General features: G+C 37.5%; 1 long non-coding RNA gene across 1 annotated transcript; it reads left to right on the top strand.

The window, feature by feature from the left end:
• The first annotated feature begins 137 nt into the window (after positions 1–137).
• LOC145989475 (uncharacterized) lies at positions 138–17610 on the top strand. The gene is made up of 2 exons (XR_014441857.1): positions 138–339; positions 15941–17610. It is a non-coding gene; the product is annotated as an uncharacterized LOC145989475 (long non-coding RNA).
• The last annotated feature ends 1204 nt before the right edge of the window (positions 17611–18814 follow it).

Below are 18814 nucleotides of genomic sequence, written 5' to 3'. Positions count from 1 at the left end.
AAATCGTCCCGATCCTTGCCAAAGCATGGGGCTCATGCTGGGCATATGGTTGGTTCACTTGACTGAGCCCCATTGGTGAGCCCTAAAGGAGGTCACCACGGTCACCACCATAGACATACTACTACCTTCACCACTACCTTCACCACCTTCCTCGAACTACTATAATCTGTGCTTGTCTACTACTTGTTGTGTAAATTCATTAAACTAAACCGTAAACAAAACTAAAAGTGTGACAAAAAGAAGAAATGCCACAACATAAGTTGAAAGTTAAAGAAAAAGTTCGAAAAAATCTTAAATTGAAGAAGAAAATGAAAGGCTCACCAGCGACTCCAAGAAGCAGTAAGTAATGCCATTGAAAATGTTGGTAAAACGTATTTCTTCAATATTTACAGGAGATAGTACTTACCGAAATGAGTTTATTTCCCCTCGCTTAAATTTTTTTGCCGGTAAATCGTGTAATTGTCGACATTAAGGTAAGAGTCTAGTTTACGTCCTTTTCATAAGGAATACGTGTCATATATCGTTGGAAAGATTATTGTATAAGGAATTCAACAAACTAAATCCCAAGGCGAGGAAAAATATCCTCGAGGAGAAAATAGAGAAAAACCGATGTTGTCCGGATATGCGTGATTGAACGTACTGAGGACATTTTTCGATGATGAAGCACATATTTAGGGCTGAAACGAGTGCTAATGGAACCTAACAGGCCTAACCTAACCTCGTAGGCATACATTGTTCCTCTGAATGGTTAGTGACAAAGTAAAAATAAAAACTTACTTACCCTACGGATGCCGGAGCGCCGGCTGTCTGCTAGCACGGTTTTGTAAACTGGCAAGAATGATGTAAACTAGATTCTACCCGACATTAATTTCACTCGGATGCACGAAAGATGTTCCCTTGATGTCCGTCTACTACGGGGACCAAATTTTTGCGTCCGTTTAATGACGTAACAACCAGTCAGTGTTTCCAAATATGCGGTTTTGTAACTGTGTAACAGTTGTAGAACGTAAATAAACGTGCGTTACTGTTCATCATTTCTCATTACGAACTTGCGATAACATGATGTTCACAGGATGTGTGGTGAAATTGCACGGCGTTGAAGATCCAATAGAATTTATAATTCACCATGGAATTGTGAAGGAATTGGAATGCCCCAAAAAATAAATTATCTTCAATTTTTCTCATTTTTTTTTTTTTTTTAACTATGTTTGCCTAACCTAACAGAACCTAATGTAACCTTGCCGTGCATGGTTCGTGGGGCTATCTGTGAATGGTTCGTGGGGCTATTTATGAATGGTTCGTGGGGCTATCCGTGCATGGTTTGTGGGGGTTTTCGAACCCGAAAGAAAATATTTTTCTAATTTTAAAAAACAAATTTAACTATGTTTGCCTAACCTAACAGAACCTAACCTAACCTTGCCGTGCATGGTTCGTGGGGCTATCCGTGCACGGTTCATGGGGTTTTCTAACCCGAAAAAAATGTATTTTTCTAATTTTAAAAAACAATTTTAACTATGTTTGCCTAACCTAACAGAACCTAAACTAACCATGCCGTGCATGGTTCGTGGGGCTATTTATCAATCGTTCTTGGGATATCCATGCATGGTTCGTGCATTTTTGAACCTGGAAAGAAATACAAAAATAACACGAAAGTAGGTATTTTTCTATGAAGAAGGTTGCAACACTGCATAACCACTTATCACGCACAACGCCAGTCAAGATTTCTCTGCCATATTGCGTGTAACACAAGCGATAGCGAACAAAAAAAAAATTACTTGATATGTCTAAAATTGAGATTATTTGCGTGGAAAAAACAAAATGCCAACTTCAAGAATCCTTAGGAATGCAGAATACGTAAGTATCAATGTGAAAAATAAGAGCATTAGAGATAGGGGTGATACCTATCAATCATCATCTGTTTCACACTTTTTTACATTGCTAACGTACTATTCTGCATTGCAGAACATTTCTTTAGGTGAAATAATGAATTTCTAACGAAAATAATGTCTAATTCTTACATTTACGAGTACTTACTGTTACTCGTTATTTCGATTCTGTAACACACATTATGGCGATAGCGTACTGGTTCTTGGCACGTTGTGAGAGTGTTTTTTCGATTTATGTAGTGTTGCAACCTTGTTCACCGGAAAATACGTACTTTCGTAACCGGATTTGAAATTATGCTAATACCTAGCAAACCATTCACAAACCATTGACGTTACACCACAAACCATTCACATTAGCCCTGAGAACTTCACATTAGTCCCACAAACCATTTTCCGTAAGGTTAGTTTAGGTTAGGCAAGCATAGTTAAAAAAAAAATACTTGACACATCATGTTATAGTGAAAACACGGCAAGTTTGAAACACTGACTACATGGTTTACATCATCTAACACACGGAACATTGTGCTCTCGTGCAGAAAGCGAATGGCGGCAGCAGAAACAGCATGTCGGACAGAGATTTTCGCAGAAAACAACATGTATTCACATTAAAATGGATCAAAACTACTTCACGAACTTCCACTACGCTACAGAAAATTATTTGCATAAGTACTTTCTCCTGTAAAAAGTAAGAAATCCGTCACCCCTATAGTAAAGTGTTACCCAACTATGCATTTCCGATGCGATTACTATCCCCAGGTGAGAGGTAGGATGGTGAATGTACCATATTTTACGTCACACACAACATTTTTTTCAAGGTGCGAAAACCACAAACAACGTAGGCTAGGTATTTTTTCCACGAAGTGTGACCGTAGTACATGAAATTCATCGTTTCCCACTGTATTCACATGTTGCTTTCATGAAATGTATGCATAACCCAATTCTTCATTAGCTGTTGATGTACCACCAGCAGGTTTCCCTGCAAAATGTAATCTCATGTCAACATTTTTGAGGAACTATGTCCTTAAGGGTAGGTTGTGAAATAACTATGCCGGTTGTAATATATAAAAATACAAACTTTATTTTGGAAAAATACATGTACCAAGGACAGAAACATATTAATCAAAGCTTCCCATTTAACATAACCCCAAAGGAAAAAATTGCAAGGAGTTAAATCACATACCCTTGGGGGCCATTGCTGGTCACCACGAAGAGAGATGAGCCAATCCGGGAACTTCACGTGAAGCATTGCAATTGTTTCACCGGACATGTGGCAAGTCTTGCTGAAACCATAACTGTTCAATGTCCATTGCATCAAAATGAGGCCACAACAAATCTCTGATCATTGTACAGTATCAATGTCCATTAACTGTCACTGCGTGTCCTGCTTTATCTTTAAAAAAAGATAACGGCCGATGACACCACCTGCCCAAAAGACACACCTAACCGTTGCTCCATGTGGATGCATTTCCCTTTCATGAAAGGTGAATGGATTTTCTGATCCCCAGATGCAGCAATTTTGCTTGTTGACAAACCCGTTTAAATGGAAGTGTGCTTCGTAGCTGAAGAAGATTTTCCTCGCAAAACCGTTGTCCTCCTGTTGTCTTCTCACAAACCAGCCAACAAAATCTCGCCTCTCTGCTGATCGGGCGCTTTCAGTTCTGAATTTTATAGGGGCGGTAATGGAGATCATAGACAAGAATTCACCGCAGTGAAGAATATCCTATGCCCAATTGTTGGGGACGGCGACGAACCGATTTCTTTGGACTAACAATCACACTGTCACGAACCAACGCAATGTTTTCAACAGACCGGCTGGAACGCAGACGCCCAGATGTTTTCAAGTTGACTGATGAACCTGTTTCATTGAACTTTTTCATAAGTCTGCGCACTCTTGATTCATTCTGTGCTTCATCATGCCCAAAATTTGCACGAAGTCATCGGACGGTTGCAGCACAACTTTCTCAGTTTTGATAAAACGTTTTCACAATTAGCACACGTTGCTCCATTGTGAAGCGTTCCATGTTCACACACAGACTGAATTCTGATGGTGGACGGTTGACAGCAATATGGTGAGCAATTCTCAACCAACAACTTTTTAAATCTGAAGGTTCACATAATATAATGTACTAACTACACACCATTGTTGCCAACCACGTAACAACATCATGCCGAGCGATGTCAAGCCGACACACTTTTTGAATCACCCTTTATAATCTGCCAGTGTAATGTAAATGTAGTAAAAGTAAAGTCGCAATATACTGCGTATTGAGTACTCTGGAAAATAATTCAGGATTCGGGAAAATTCATTGAAAATACATCGAGTTCACATGGGAACCCTATTTTGAATTCAATTATCCATTTATACTTATACTTAGTATAATTTAGTATGCAAATGTGCTGGAAGTGATGGTTAGTTATGAGGTGCTCTGACATGCCAGAGGTGAGAAATAATATCAAAATTGAAGAAAAACTGCTTCCCGTATCCTTCAATTCTTAATGCTCAAAAAATATAATATCAATATAATTGCAACATGTCATGTGGGCTCCCCTCTTTTGAGCTGAATGCTCCTATGCTGCATCAGTGTGTATTCTACGTATGGAGACAGTAATTCTCAGATATTCTAAATGCATTGTTTCTACTCTTGTTAAGAAAATTTTTGGTTTTAGCCACTTTTTTAAACTTTCTCTTCGTATCTAGCTTCAGAGACTGTCTCCATTTTCATGGTGTTGTATATAAATACAAACCTTGAAGACTAAGACAGAATCTGTGTACAGAAGGAAAGTATGAATAGAAAGTAAGAAACAGTGGTCAAAAGTCCAAAAATTGATCACAAATCAGTCACCAGCAGATTCTGGATGTACTGTATAATTGTAACTTAACATAGGGTGAGTGCACCAGTAAATGACCAGTTAAGTACAGTTTTCCACAACTTTATTTCTAGGTCAAAGAAAAAACAAAGTGAATCCAAGCTAAATGTAAATCTCCTTCAGATTCAGATGCCAAGGACATCTAGTCTGAATCCATTGGTCTCACTATTTTCTATCTTCTTCCAATGTGATAGCTTTTGATTTCTTCTTAACATCCACTTTCACTTGTTGCTGTTTTCTCCCTCGTTGTTTTAGTTCATCATATCCTTTCCATTTCTTTGATGTTATTGCAAAGGGTAATCTTTCAGATCTTCTTTTGTTGGCTGTTTATGTTTTTGTCATTTACTTTAGGCCAATGTAACTGAGTATCCCACTCTTCCTCTGGAGTTTTTGGTTCTTGGCACTCAACCACAGGAGATGATTCTTTCCTCTTACTGTCAGTGACCAAGAACTGGCCTGCGTACAACATTAGATGAATTTTTGGAGACTGAGGTATTGATGTTCACATCAGTGTTGAAATTTCAGCTTGGCTCCTTTGAAGTTCACTTCCTTCATGTATGAAAAACTAAATATGCAAGGCTTAATGGTGTTATAATTCCTTCATGTAGCAATGAGCAGGACATATCAGTATTTCCTTCCTCATCAAAATGAAAATCACAAGGTTCATTTGCAGAAGCTTTCTCTTTGATTTTGTTTCCAAAGATCAAAAAGAGGTAGTTTGTTATATGTCAGTGTTGCAGATGATTGGAAGGCATTAACAATTTCATCTGGATCTTCCTTTCTTTTCTGACTGCAGTGGTCATTTACTAGAGATGATGTCAAATTGGTATCTAGTGCATGACCTCCCCCTCTACTTTCTTCAGGGTGGCGACAGACCTGGAAAACCTGGAAAACCGGGAAAAGTCAGGGAATTTGAGGTGTCAAAAAAAGTCAGGGAAATGTCAGGGAATTTCGTCTTCATTGACTTTTTTTAATATTATTTATTTATTTAAAGATATCGTTATGGAACTGTGCACGGGAAAAGGAAATCTCGTTCGTAAGTTTCGGCCTCAACTTTTAGGCCCCTTTTATGCGCAACACAACCACGGCGCCAGAAACCAGTGATGGCAGGAGGGGGGGGGGGAGAGTTAAATTTCTCTTGCCCGGGCTTCTCGGCGGGAATTTTAAATTCGAACACTCTTTGGAGGAAAATTGTTATAACTCAGGCACTATGGGAGCAATCTACTTCCGATAACTTTTGTTTTGCAGCTAAAACATCAGCGCATGTAACCGTGTACAATTCAGAACACAGGACCGAGGAAGAGGGCTTGGGGGGGGGGGGCACGGCCCCCGAATTTCAATGGAAAAAACATAAAAATCTGGAGTATGTCCCCTCTTCTCCCGCTATTTTGGGGAGAAGGCGCGAACTTTAGTATTCTTTTCTAAGAATGGACATTTCTCAAGAGAATGAAACATGTTTCATGTTCTTGGGTGCCATACAAGTTGAATAATAAGCCAAAATGTGAAACTCTGTTTTTTACGAAAAATAGGTAATTTGCATATTGCTCAGAAAATTGTTATAACTCGGGCACTATGGGAGCAATCTACTTCGGATAAGTTTTGTTTTGCAGCTAAAACATCAGAGCATGAAACAGTGTACAATTCAGAACGCCGGGGAAGGGGGATTTGGGGGCGTGACCACTGAATTTCAATGAAAAAAACTTAAAAATCTGGAGTTTGTCCCCTCGTCTCCCTCTATTTGGGAAGAAGGCACGAACTTTAGTATTATTTTCAAAGAATGGACATTTCTCAAGAGAACGTAACATGTTTCATGTTCATGGGTGCCATACAAGTTGAATAATAAGCCAAAATGTGAAACTCTGTTTTTTACGAAAAATAGGTAATTTGCATATTGCTCAGAAAATTGTTATAACTCGGGCACTATGGGAGCAATCTACTTCGGATAAGTTTTGTTTTGCAGCTAAAACATCGGAGCATGCAACCGTGTACAACTCAGAACGCCGAACCGAGGAAGGGGGTTTGGGGGCGCGATCCCCGAATTTCAATGAAAAAACCATAAAAATCTGGAGTTTGCCCCTTCTTCTCCCGCTATTTGGGAAGAAGGCGCGAACTTTAGTATTATTTTCAAAGAATGGACATTTCTCAAGAGAACGTAACATGTTTCATGTTCTTGGGTGCAATACATGTTGAATAATAAGCCAAAAAGTGATTTTGTTTGTAATTTGCATTTTTTGAGGAAAATTGTTATAACTCTGCCACTATGGGAGCAAACTACTTCGGATAAGTTTTGTTGTGGAGCTAAAGTATCATAGCACGAAACCGTGTACAATTCAGAACGCCGGGGAAGGGGGATTTGGGGGCGTGACCACTGAATTTCAATGAAAAAAAAAACATAAAAATCTGGAGTTTGTCGCAAACGTTAGTATTCTCTTCAAAGAATGGACGTTTCCAAAGAGATTGAAACATGTTTCATGTTCCTGGGTGCCATAAAAGTTGAATAATGAGCCAAAATGTGAAACTCTGTTCGGAAATCTGGCATGGATATGTTGCGGAGGGGGGAGGGTGGTCATCAATATGAATTTCCTAGGCTTGCTCCAGACCTGTGTCAGAGTTTCCACCCAAACATAAGAGTATGAAGGTCCAAAAAGCACATCCATTTCGTAATCAGCACCATGATACCATATGGTATCATCGGGCGAGTACGACCTTACTCTGATGATATCATATGGTATCATCGGGGGAGTAAAGGTTAAGCTTCTAAATATTACGTGGAAAATGCATTGAATTATCATTTTTTCTTGTCCGTATTGGAGTAGTAAGGGGACTTGTCAACAGATGGAGGGGATACGAGCGGGTGGGGCCGTCCGATAGTTGTCTGACGTCGTAGTAAGGCATTTTGTTGGGCTAACTGAAGGTACATGGAAACAACTAGGTTCCATTGATACATACGATTTTTGTCGAATATCGCCACCCGACAGAGTATATCACTACAACATGCGACAGAAATATCATGGACTGCAACATCCAACAAAAATCGCATGCATAAACAAGAAGAGCTTTAGACTGCAAATATGCTGCTGAAATTTTATTACTCTTCTGGCTCACTTCACCTTATTTAATGTAGCAGTGCTTACGAAGGTTTTCTTTCATCATCCTGACGTATTACTGGTTTCGCACAAGTTAACATACGTTTGCAATGACATTGCACTATTCTTAGATATCAAGAAGAATCCAACCAAATGGGATATATATTGAATACTATCAGGAAAAAAATGAAACATAAATCTGCATTGGTGAACGTTATAAAAATTGGCTCCCAACCTCAAATTTACTGCAACACTAGTATTGCAATAAAATTAACAAAACTCTCTGTCCTGTCTGTTTAAACTCGTGAGAGATGGTCATTAATCTCTCACTGAGTAAGGTTAATGTCCAATATTATGAAATAAAATACTAATAATAAATACGTAAATATTTTAATATCATATTTTCTCGAATCATTCAATCATAAAAGCAAATCACTTTCTTTAAGAATTGACTTTTCTCTGCCAGCCCTGCTAAATTTTCACTTTCCATCTACTGATTTATACGAGGGGTGGCCAGAAAGTAATTTCCCATTAGTAGGGACATTCATTTTTCTCAAACGCGAAAACCGTGAAAAATGGTAATTGCTGCGAAGTTAGGAATGTTCAGTGATGTCTGGACACATTTTTCGCCCTTTCGAAATATCGAAATAATGGGAATTTGGCATAAAATGCGAATTGTTGGCGTTTTTAGCGATTTTTTAAAAGGAAATGTCCTAAAACAACGAAAAATTCCATGAAATCCATTCTTGTCTTTTCTAGGCCATGTTTGTGTACATAGAACATGCAAGTTTTCCAACATTTTACTCAAGAGTAAACTATAGTGTATACTGAAACATTTACCTGGGAAGGGGGGTGGGCAACCCACTTGATCTCCACCTAGGATACGTGCTACGTACATAGACTAATTCCGACAGCCACATTAAATCATGTATTTCCCACGATTTTTTCAACTTCTATCAAAACCATTTGCATCACAGAGCAAAGTGGCAGGGTTCTAACAGGAGATCGAGTGCGTATCTACCGTCACACAGGAGCCACATCTACAGTATTTGTCATGCGAGATATGTTTTGAATTACCAAGCTAAGTGTGCACCATCGGCATTTGTCGAGTAAGTAATAATGGAGCTCAGTCGTTAGGGCGTCTAACTACTATGCGAGAGACCCAGGGTCGATCCCTGCGGGGGAGAACCGGGATGTTTTCCACATATTCAAACTGCTCCGGCGCCCACCCAGCATCATATGAAGCTGGTACCTTGAGGAAACTTTGAGGGATAAAGGTAGCCAGGAGCGTGGTGCTGATCACATCACCCCTGCCTTCAGCTGTGATCAAGAAAGTGTGGGGCCCTAACTCCACATCCCTATACACCTTCATGGAAAAGTGCAGGGGAGCACTTTACTTTTACTTCCTCAAAAATCTGTTCCAACATATCAAACTGTCACGAAAATACGTAGACCATGTGACCTACAATTTAAAATAATAGTTTAAAACCACAATGGAGTATTACATTTCGGTATACTTGTCAGATAAATGTTCTAAAACAAAAACGCGAATTTTGGGAAACGTAACACAAAGAAGTCAAAAAAAAAAGATAATGCCAATTTTTGGTGCCATAATATATCCGTATCTGTCACGTGAGATTGATTGATTTAATTTTTTTGGGTGCGTCGCCACTTATGGTCATTATGCATTCTTCAGTTAATAATGGGAAAATTCCATTAGCTAAAATCCTTACCTTAAAATTAAAAAAAGTTGTATGGAAAGTAACTTTCCCAAAATAACTTTCAACATATCAAACTCTCACGAAGAGGCGTAAGCCATGTAATTTTCAATTTGAAACAGTAGTTTAAAAACACCATGAAGGTATAATTTCAGATATTTGCCAGAAAATGCGCTAAACTGAAAATGTGAATTTTGGGAAAAATAACACTATACTAAAAAAAAAATAAGAAGAAAATACACCAATTTAAAAAAAAATAACAAAATATCAAGGTCCCTACTGATTAGGCATAAATAAAATAAGAATATCAGTTCTAATTTATTGCATTAGTAACAATGAGTCCTAACCTAATTTTCGGCATAATCACCACCGTTGTTCTGGCATTTGTCCTAGCATGACACTAAATTTTGTATACCCATGGCATATGTGTCTGACAGCAAAGACTGGAACTATCTCTACCGCAGTGTATCTGTCAAATCCTTGCCCTGCCAGAAACCTCTTCAGTTAAACAGAGAGATGAAAGTCGGTACATGCAAGACCATGGCTGTACAGGGAGTTGTCCAAGAAAACTCACCTGAAGTGATGCAAAGGGTCCGTGTGTACTCAGCTGTATGGGGTTGTGCACATTCGATTGGCCTTCCGTGAATTGTCTGCACCATCGTCTGACCATACTATCACTCACAACATCCGGTCTGCACACCTCACAAGATTGCTGGTGGCTCTGTGCCAGATTCTGAGCGTGCAATGTAGGCTACATCGCAGTCGGTGGGAGACTGTATGAGAGCTGCAATCTTTAACCTAGAACTGTCCTAAAACGGCTGCATTGCAACTGTACCAGATTACAGCTACACGCCACTTCTTCCTGCCTGCATGTGTGTGTGTCCCCTCTCCGACCACTATTGCTGGGTATAGACACCATTGGAGCTTTTTTCAGGATGCCCCTCGTATATGAACTTTCAGAAGCTTTCATTATTAGTGTTTTCCTGTTTTAATGTGTGGTTAGCTAAATCAGGTACCTATACAATGCAATTCTATAAATTCCTTGCATTTAATTTCTTATACCTACGTACCCTTTTCATCAGCATTAATGGTATAACTGCATGTTGTCAGTTTCACAGTACTTCACTTGGATATACTGTATTGAAGCAGAATCCCATTGATAATGTAAGGAAATATGACACTTTATTTTGTTCGATTCAATTGTTTCACTTATATGCAAGAGTTAAGTTGTTTGCTTTACAGGGAAGAGAGAAGTAGCTTTATGCATTAAAAAATGAGTCTGCACTCATGGTTCTTGCAAGCAGAGGGTTCCAAACCTCAGTGGAAATATCAACATATAATAGCGAGAATGTATAAGGAGACTGATAAATTACAAATTGTATTTCTTAATCATTCACTCTTCACTCTTATCTCATTTAGTCGTAACTTTAAAAATAATCAAGTATTTTATTTTAAACTTACTGCGTATGACAAAATTCCGTAATCCTTCCCTTGCTTGTGAATTGTAACAATTTTCAAAATTCACTATTTTGCAGTTTGAATTCAAATCATAGAGAATAGAGAAATTACGTCAATTTCATAGAAGATAATATTGGTACTTAACAAAACCATACGTGGACCTGTGTGAGTTTATTATTTCTATTTGCAAAAGGATCGATTTATTTAGTTTGTAATTGTCAGGGAAAAATGTAAATTTTGTCCTGGAAAACCTGGAAAAGTCAGGGAATTTCATTTCTGCTTGTTTGTAGCCACCCTGTTTCTTGCAATTAAATGCACAACAGAGAATGTGTGATTTTTGAATAGCCCATTATTATGATTTCATCATGTAACCATTACATAAGCACAAATTTCACACATCTTGAATGTTTCTTGTACACATGATTGCAATGTAGTAATCCTTAACTTATTAGCAATATCAGATTCTTTATCTCGTCTGCTGAACTCAAACAAGTGTGCTCCTGAACCCGCTACCTTGTGACCTGGACAAACCAATCACAACCTACATAAGAGAATATGGATTGTAGATGAATGTAAGCCCATTTCTTATTGGCTCAGTTTGTTCCAAGACTTATTTTGCTTCGCAGTATTTGGGAATAGTCATTTACTGGTGCACTCACCCTATTAACTTAAATATGTTTATAGTCTTCTTAGCTGAATTTTGGAGATTTTTTAATGATAGTTTGAAAAAATATTAGCTGCCATGTTTATTTACAGTTTAATGATATTGACACTATTTATGGTTTAACATGATTAGTATTTGTATATTTTTCTACACAAAATGTGTGCTATTTTTCCCCATAAAATTATTGAATTTTGAATAGAGAGAAATCCTGTGTGTACATTTCCTTTGGTATGAGCTTCACCCCAATCAGTACATATATTTTATTTCCTTTATTTTCCTATCTTAGAACCTAATAATCACCCACCATTAAATGATTACAAGATTAATGTACTTTCACCAAAAGTGTTTCTGATATCTCCAAAATCCTTATGTACATTATTCTAATAAAATCACCTGATTTAGATCACGATTTAAATCAACCTGATTTAAATCAATTTACCCCTGATCACCAGTGATCAGCTACATATAAGAAATAATTTTTGAAACTTTCTTGGTGGCAAATATTGAAGAGGTTTTCTCGGCCAATCAGCCAGGTGATTTCCAGATAGGCTTCCGAGAGCTAACATCACTCTACAAATAAGAAGTTTCTGTCTGTAAAGAGTGGAATTCATGTAAGGTACGGTGACCCGGGGTAAATATTGGACAGGGACCAAAAACCATGTTGTATCATAATTTGTTGCATCTAACCAACCAACATTTGTTAATTGTATATCCAGCAATGCTCTGATAAATTATGGCGATGAGATTAGTACATTTTCTCAAAAAATATATTAATATCCCAAAGCGCTTGGAAAAAAATTGTTTTAACTTTTTTTTTACAAATGAAACAAAATTGTGTATATGTTTGTTTTCTTTTACTTAATCGTGAATTTTGTAATGCCCAGTCTTGGATATGTGTATGAAGGTGGTTTGTGCTGAAAAACACCATTGTAGGATGAACAGTAACAGTATGACATGCATGTTTAGTTATGGGGTTATTCTTGGACACAGCGTGGTAATTGTTGGGCATGCTATGGGGTAATTATTGTACTGCAGCCCTACATGTGCATATTTCTTCAGATTCTGAGACAGAAGACATGGATGAAATTGAATAGGACTAAACATATATTTCTTTTGGTAAATCAGTTGATGAAACCAGTGGACTAGCACAATATGGGAAACATACACCACAAATTGTTCAACAACTGAAACTTTACATTCAGAGTGTGCGCGAACATATTGAAGAAGATGGTATATATATGCTTTGTACTACGATACAAGTTACTATTACGGAAAAATACAAAATATGTTTTATGAAGATGAAGAAGAAACCTCAGACAAACTACTTAGCGTTGAAATGAAATTTCTCAAATGGTTTGGAGACAAAAGGTACTGTTGACCAGCTCAATCACAGATTGAAATTTTGAAAAGACTGTGTGTGTTTTATGGTCCTGTGTAAACCATATCAGTTAATCCATTTCAAATAACTTTTAATGATGAAGTAAGGCCAATGTTTCAAAGTATCTCTAGACTCGGGAACAAAATATTCCCTACTCCGCAGTCTGATCGTGTAATTATTGAAGATGATGTGGGTGCAATGTTTGTAGGTCTACTTCAACAAAGAATTATTTTCCTGTAGTTTACGGTTATTAGAGTTATTCACAGTCAAAATGAAAATAAACGTCTGATGAAGGCAGCGTGTGTTCTCCTGAAACATCACAACGAAAAACTCTTTCCTTTTGCTTGTAATAACCGTAAACTACAGGAAAATAATTCTACAATGCAAGCAATGTGTACATACAAGAAAAACTATTGAACAAAGAAGCTGTCTAAAAAAATTAAAGGTTGAAAAGTTATGTATTTAGTTTTTAGTTATAACTGGATTTAGTTCTAATGAGTTCAATTAGTTAGTTTGGTGACAGACAGCACCTCAATATGCTTAAATTTACCTGTTATAGTTTGTGTGATTAAAAAGCACCATTTGTGCAATGTTTGTACTTGAACATAGCTTAAATTATTAAAAGGTTGCCCGAAAAATTAAAAGTTTTGCTAATTTTTACTAGATTTCACTGTTATACATTTTTACAGCACTTATGTGGTGTTCAATAATTACCTCACACACAGCACCTATAGTACACACCATTGTCCAGCATTTACCCCCTGTAGCTCATCTCTGTACTGTGCAGAACAGATTGAAAAATACTGTCCAATATTTACCCTACTGTGTTCAACAATTACCCCAAGGGCAGGGTAATTTTTGGACACTGTTTTATTTTTTTTTCTACTTCTTAAAGGAATTAATAAATTTGAACAATGGTACCCGACAGATATATCAAATGGTCATTACCAGAAAAATTACTGGCTAGAAAACTACATAAATGTGGGAGCTATGGTAAAAGTTTGATTTTTGTCCAATATTTACCCCGGCTCACCCTACTGAAGTGTCAACTTCTATTCCAAGTAATACACCCTGTACTGCTCTGTTGCAAACTAACAAGACTTTGGCATCTGAGCTTACAACCAGTATAATCCTGGATTGGGTTTGTGTGTTCTTTTCATCAACTTCATCTTTTCACCATTCATCCTTATCTTCGTGATTAGCCAAAAGTGGCAGAAAAGTATAGTAAAGGTAAACACATCAATCAAATCCATGTTGATATTAACGGATTCCAGTCTACATGATAATGAAACAAATAAAATACACACTTTTAATTCACATCAAACCTTGTTGTTTACAAGGGGTTCCCATTTGAATTGAATGCTTCCATAAATTTAATTTCAATCATCCATTCCATCTTTTGCCTACCAACTGAAATAAAACCAGCAGGCAAACTTTGGATGTTAGTGTGTTATTTCTTATGTGAGTGTCTCACTGTGTGACATGCCTGTTCTTTGTGCCACATATTTTTCCTTTTTCCGTCTCATCCTGGTGCAACCAGCAGCACTTGTCTCTCTTACTTCACTTTGTGTTTACCATAACAGAAGTGACGGGTGAAAACGGCTCCACCTGGCGTTAACACTTAATAAATTGTAAAGAAATCCAAGAAAAATTTGAGCAGTATCATTCCCAGTGTCCTAACTAACTGTCTTTTCCATTCTCAAACCTGAAGGTTTATGGCTGCAGCAACACAAGCCTAAAATCTGTCCCTATCCTGGACAATCTCCCACTCGTGCCACATGGCCTGCCCATCTAAGTCGTCTTGATTTATTTATTCTAATAATATCCGGACATGAATTCAAATTATGTAACATTCTCCACTCACCTACTATCCGATTAAAAATTATAGATACTCGGAGTTTGGACTCCCATTAAAAATTAACCAATAGACCTACCAAAAAAAAAAGATCCAAATTTAGCTTGTTTAATTCTGCGTTAATCAATGCTAACCATTGAAAGAAGTTTCGCAAATTTGAAAAGAACGGTTTATTGAAAAATTTTGAAAACCTGAAAATTAATAATTGTGTTTAAAACATTTCTGCCTGCATCGTACTAAAATTGCATAAAGATCAGACAACCCATTTTTTGTTTACAGAATTTCAAACAGAGTGATAGTTTGCAAAACTCAAATAAACTGCCCCATTTTTTTTTTCTCACAGCGATAATAAATATAAGGCTTATTTGAAAAAGAAAAATTGGTTAGCATAGATTAACGTAGAATTGAACAAGCTAAAGTTTGATGTAATTCTTTTTTATGTAAGTCTATTGGTTAATTTTTAATGGGAGTTCGATCTTCAGTATCTATAATTTTTAATCAAATAGTAGTGTCCAAACATGTATTATTAAAATAATTCATGGTGCAACAGCCATTATTGAGGGCCAAGAGCTACCTACCAACTGCCGGTCTCCCTCCTACATGCCTCAGAAAAGGTGGGTGATCATTCAACCACTTATGGGGTGACATGGTCAGCATGACAAACCCCAAGTTGTTGTAAGTTCCCATAACCGGGTTATGCTACTCATTTCTAACTCACCAATTTCCTCATGATGGTGAGTGGCCACTGGTCCCATACACTGGTCAATATCTTAAGAGAAAAGTTGTTACACTTGCCCCCAGGAGACTTAAACCAGCGCACGTCCTGTAGCCTGAGCCAAAAGTGATGTCTTGAACTGCATAGCCACAGGGCGGGACTAGTATACAAAAAGTAAATGAAGAATCTCTATTCTTTATGCTGTGGTTAATCTACAGAACCAGAGTAAGATATTGCTTGTAACATAAAATATGTAAACATGCCATTTGCGTAGTTAAATTAATTAACCATGTTTCATCATTTCCCTTACAGATAAACCAGTGGCTGCAAATAAACGGAAGTTAACAAAGTCTCAGAAGGTGAAGAAAGTCATCACCAGAAGTATTATCGTAATGGTAGAGGAAAAAAGATCAGTACAATCAAGCAAAACCAAAGCTGCTTCCTCCAAAGGAGCGAAGGCTAAGAAGGGTGGCAAGAAGTGATATGTTTTTGACACATGTTTTTATCAACACTATTACCACCTCTCTCACACTCACATGCCGGTTTTCAAGCACCATTGTCCTGATTTTTCCGACGTTTTCGTCAGTCGTCTAAGTGGAAGGTCGACAGAATGGGGCAAATCAGCAAAAATTTTTCTGCCTTCTTTGAAAACCTTGTACCATGCATACGCATGCAACGCACACTGCAGTCCGTTGGCAACACAAAATTTCAAACAAATTCTTTGCTCGATATTTGTCTCCATTCTACAAATCGCAGGACACTCGTCAACACAACTAAGGTAAACAGCTGCTGTGCACAAACTGATGTATAGATTACTCTACCCCTCTGATTTTTCATTCAGTACAGTGCTGCCATCCTACGGACAAAATGAATTCTTGATACCTCCAATGTGGGACTTTCACCATCCAAACTCTGGGTACTTTTTTTTTACTGAAGGTATGTGAACTTCTCTAGACCCAGAGGATGCAAAGAAAGAGGTTTTTGAAATGTTCAAGACTTTTTAATCCTTAATTGGTATGATCTCATAATGTACCCGAACTGGTATCAAGGTGTCTGACAGACACCTAATATATTTCATTATCTAAAACTTTATTTTCTTATATTTTAAGTAATTTATTTGTTTCATGTTCTTGTTATGTACATTTTGAAGTACTTGAAAGAAAACACAATTGAAAAGAAATGAGGACAAGAAATGCAGGGTGTTTCCGTGACCTTGTTCCACACTTACAGGGTGGATGGAGACTGACCCAAAGCCCAATGGGAACCTCGGTCCAGAAATGCACCATTATAAAGTTATAAGCAAATACTATTTGGGGATTTATATGACAGTAGAATAAGACAACTGAAAGATGCAGCTTGTAGATTTAATACGGACATTACTACAGTGTATCGTAGCACTCTATGATGAAAACGTTACAGTAGGTGTTCAAAATGGCAGCCCCCAGCTTTGAACGAAGCTCTGGAGTCTTTCTGACGATATAGCAAGGATTCTTGCCAACAGGTCCTCCTCACTCAAATGTTTGACGATTGGGTGCTGAGCTGAGGGACACCCTTTTGCATCCCCTCTTGACAACTATCCTTGCTGGTTGTGATATCGTCAGAATGACTTCGGGGATGTTACAGCAGATGCGACAGCTTGTTGAAATGCAATCGTGCCTGCATCAACGTTTGGGGCTGCCATTTTGAACAACTACTGTAACGTTTTTGTCGTAGTGTGCTACGATACACTGTAGTAACATCCGTATTAAATCTACAAGCCACATCTTTCACTTGTCTTATTCCACTGACATAGGAAGTCCCCAAATAGTTTTGTCTCAACTTTTTAATGGTGCATTTTCGGACCAAGGTTCATCATAATATTGGTACTTCGGTCAGTCTCCAGCCACCCTACAAGTTTGGAAGAAGATCATGGAAACACCCTGTATATAATACAAATTGGACAACATGTCATGTAAAATGCAGCATTTTTTTAAAAAAAAATATATATAATTCTGTTTATATTTTTGTTTTATTTTTATTATTAATTTTCATAACACTCAATTTAAAAATAAAAATGAAAATTATGAAAGAATATGAATTTATAATCTAATATTTTGGAGATAAAATGCTTTTGTGTTTTGGAGAACAGTTTTTTTTTATTAGGAAGTACTAATATTAATAACCATTTAGTTTTCATGCAAACTGGTAGTGAAAATTATCGTTTGTATTAACGTAGAATATATACATATATATCGCTTTCACAAAGCAGTCGTGACAGATTTTTCTGGTGCATGCCAGGCAGATTGGCCTGCTACACTTCTGGATAGATATTTTGTTCTTCTTTTAAGTTCTGGATCACAAAAAGTACATGTTTTCTAATATCAAGCAATTCATGAACAACATGTCGCATCATATGACATTAATCCAAAATAGTCACAACAAGCACAAAAACGTGAAGGCAATATTTACTAGAGAAAGTTCCATAACTGGTATCATACATCTCTGACACAGACCCGCAACTTTGCCATGATAAAACTCAAGGTCAGATAACAATACAGGTGAGAGATTTTCACGGCACGTACACAACAATCTAACTCAAAGGTACAGGAAGGGAGAGGGATGGGTGTGAGAAAAAACGAGACCTCTCAGAGGTATGATACCAGTAGAGGGTTAACATGTTGCAGTTACATAATAAAAAAAGCGGTGGATTGTCTCTCCTTCAGTTTCATGTAAACACTATTCATATTTGTCATTTGGGTTAACCTCAGGGGGCAAAAAACAAAGTAAGAATATATGCAAATACAGTTATTAAAATAATGCCTCTTTATGCTATGCTGTCCATCATTCTCTGTCATTTGCAATAAAAACAAGTCACTATGGTATCAACTGATACCAACAGTCACAGAAGGGAAGAGTACAAGAAGAAATTGTTGAATGCACAACTCTTCCTCCCTATGTAAACAAATCAAATCCCACAGTGACTTTCTCCCGTCTTTTCCAAGAACTCTGCATTCATGTTGCCCGGAAACAGCCCAGCATGTTATTAATGCTGGTTTTAAAAATGTCATCTTTCTTACCTCATGAGTTTGCAAGCAGGAATTACAAGGCCTTCACACAGTTTGGTCACAGCTTTCACTTCGATCTTGTCAATTATGTGCTTCCCAGGAGGGTGAGAGTTTGTGCAGCATTTCTCGGGAAAGCTACATG

Source organism: Lepisma saccharinum, chromosome 6 (assembly GCF_977018435.1).
Source record: "Lepisma saccharinum chromosome 6, izLepSacc3.1, whole genome shotgun sequence".
In the NCBI taxonomy this organism is placed as follows: domain Eukaryota; kingdom Metazoa; phylum Arthropoda; class Insecta; order Zygentoma; family Lepismatidae; genus Lepisma; species Lepisma saccharinum.
This window is presented reverse-complemented; position numbering and strand designations above follow the sequence as displayed.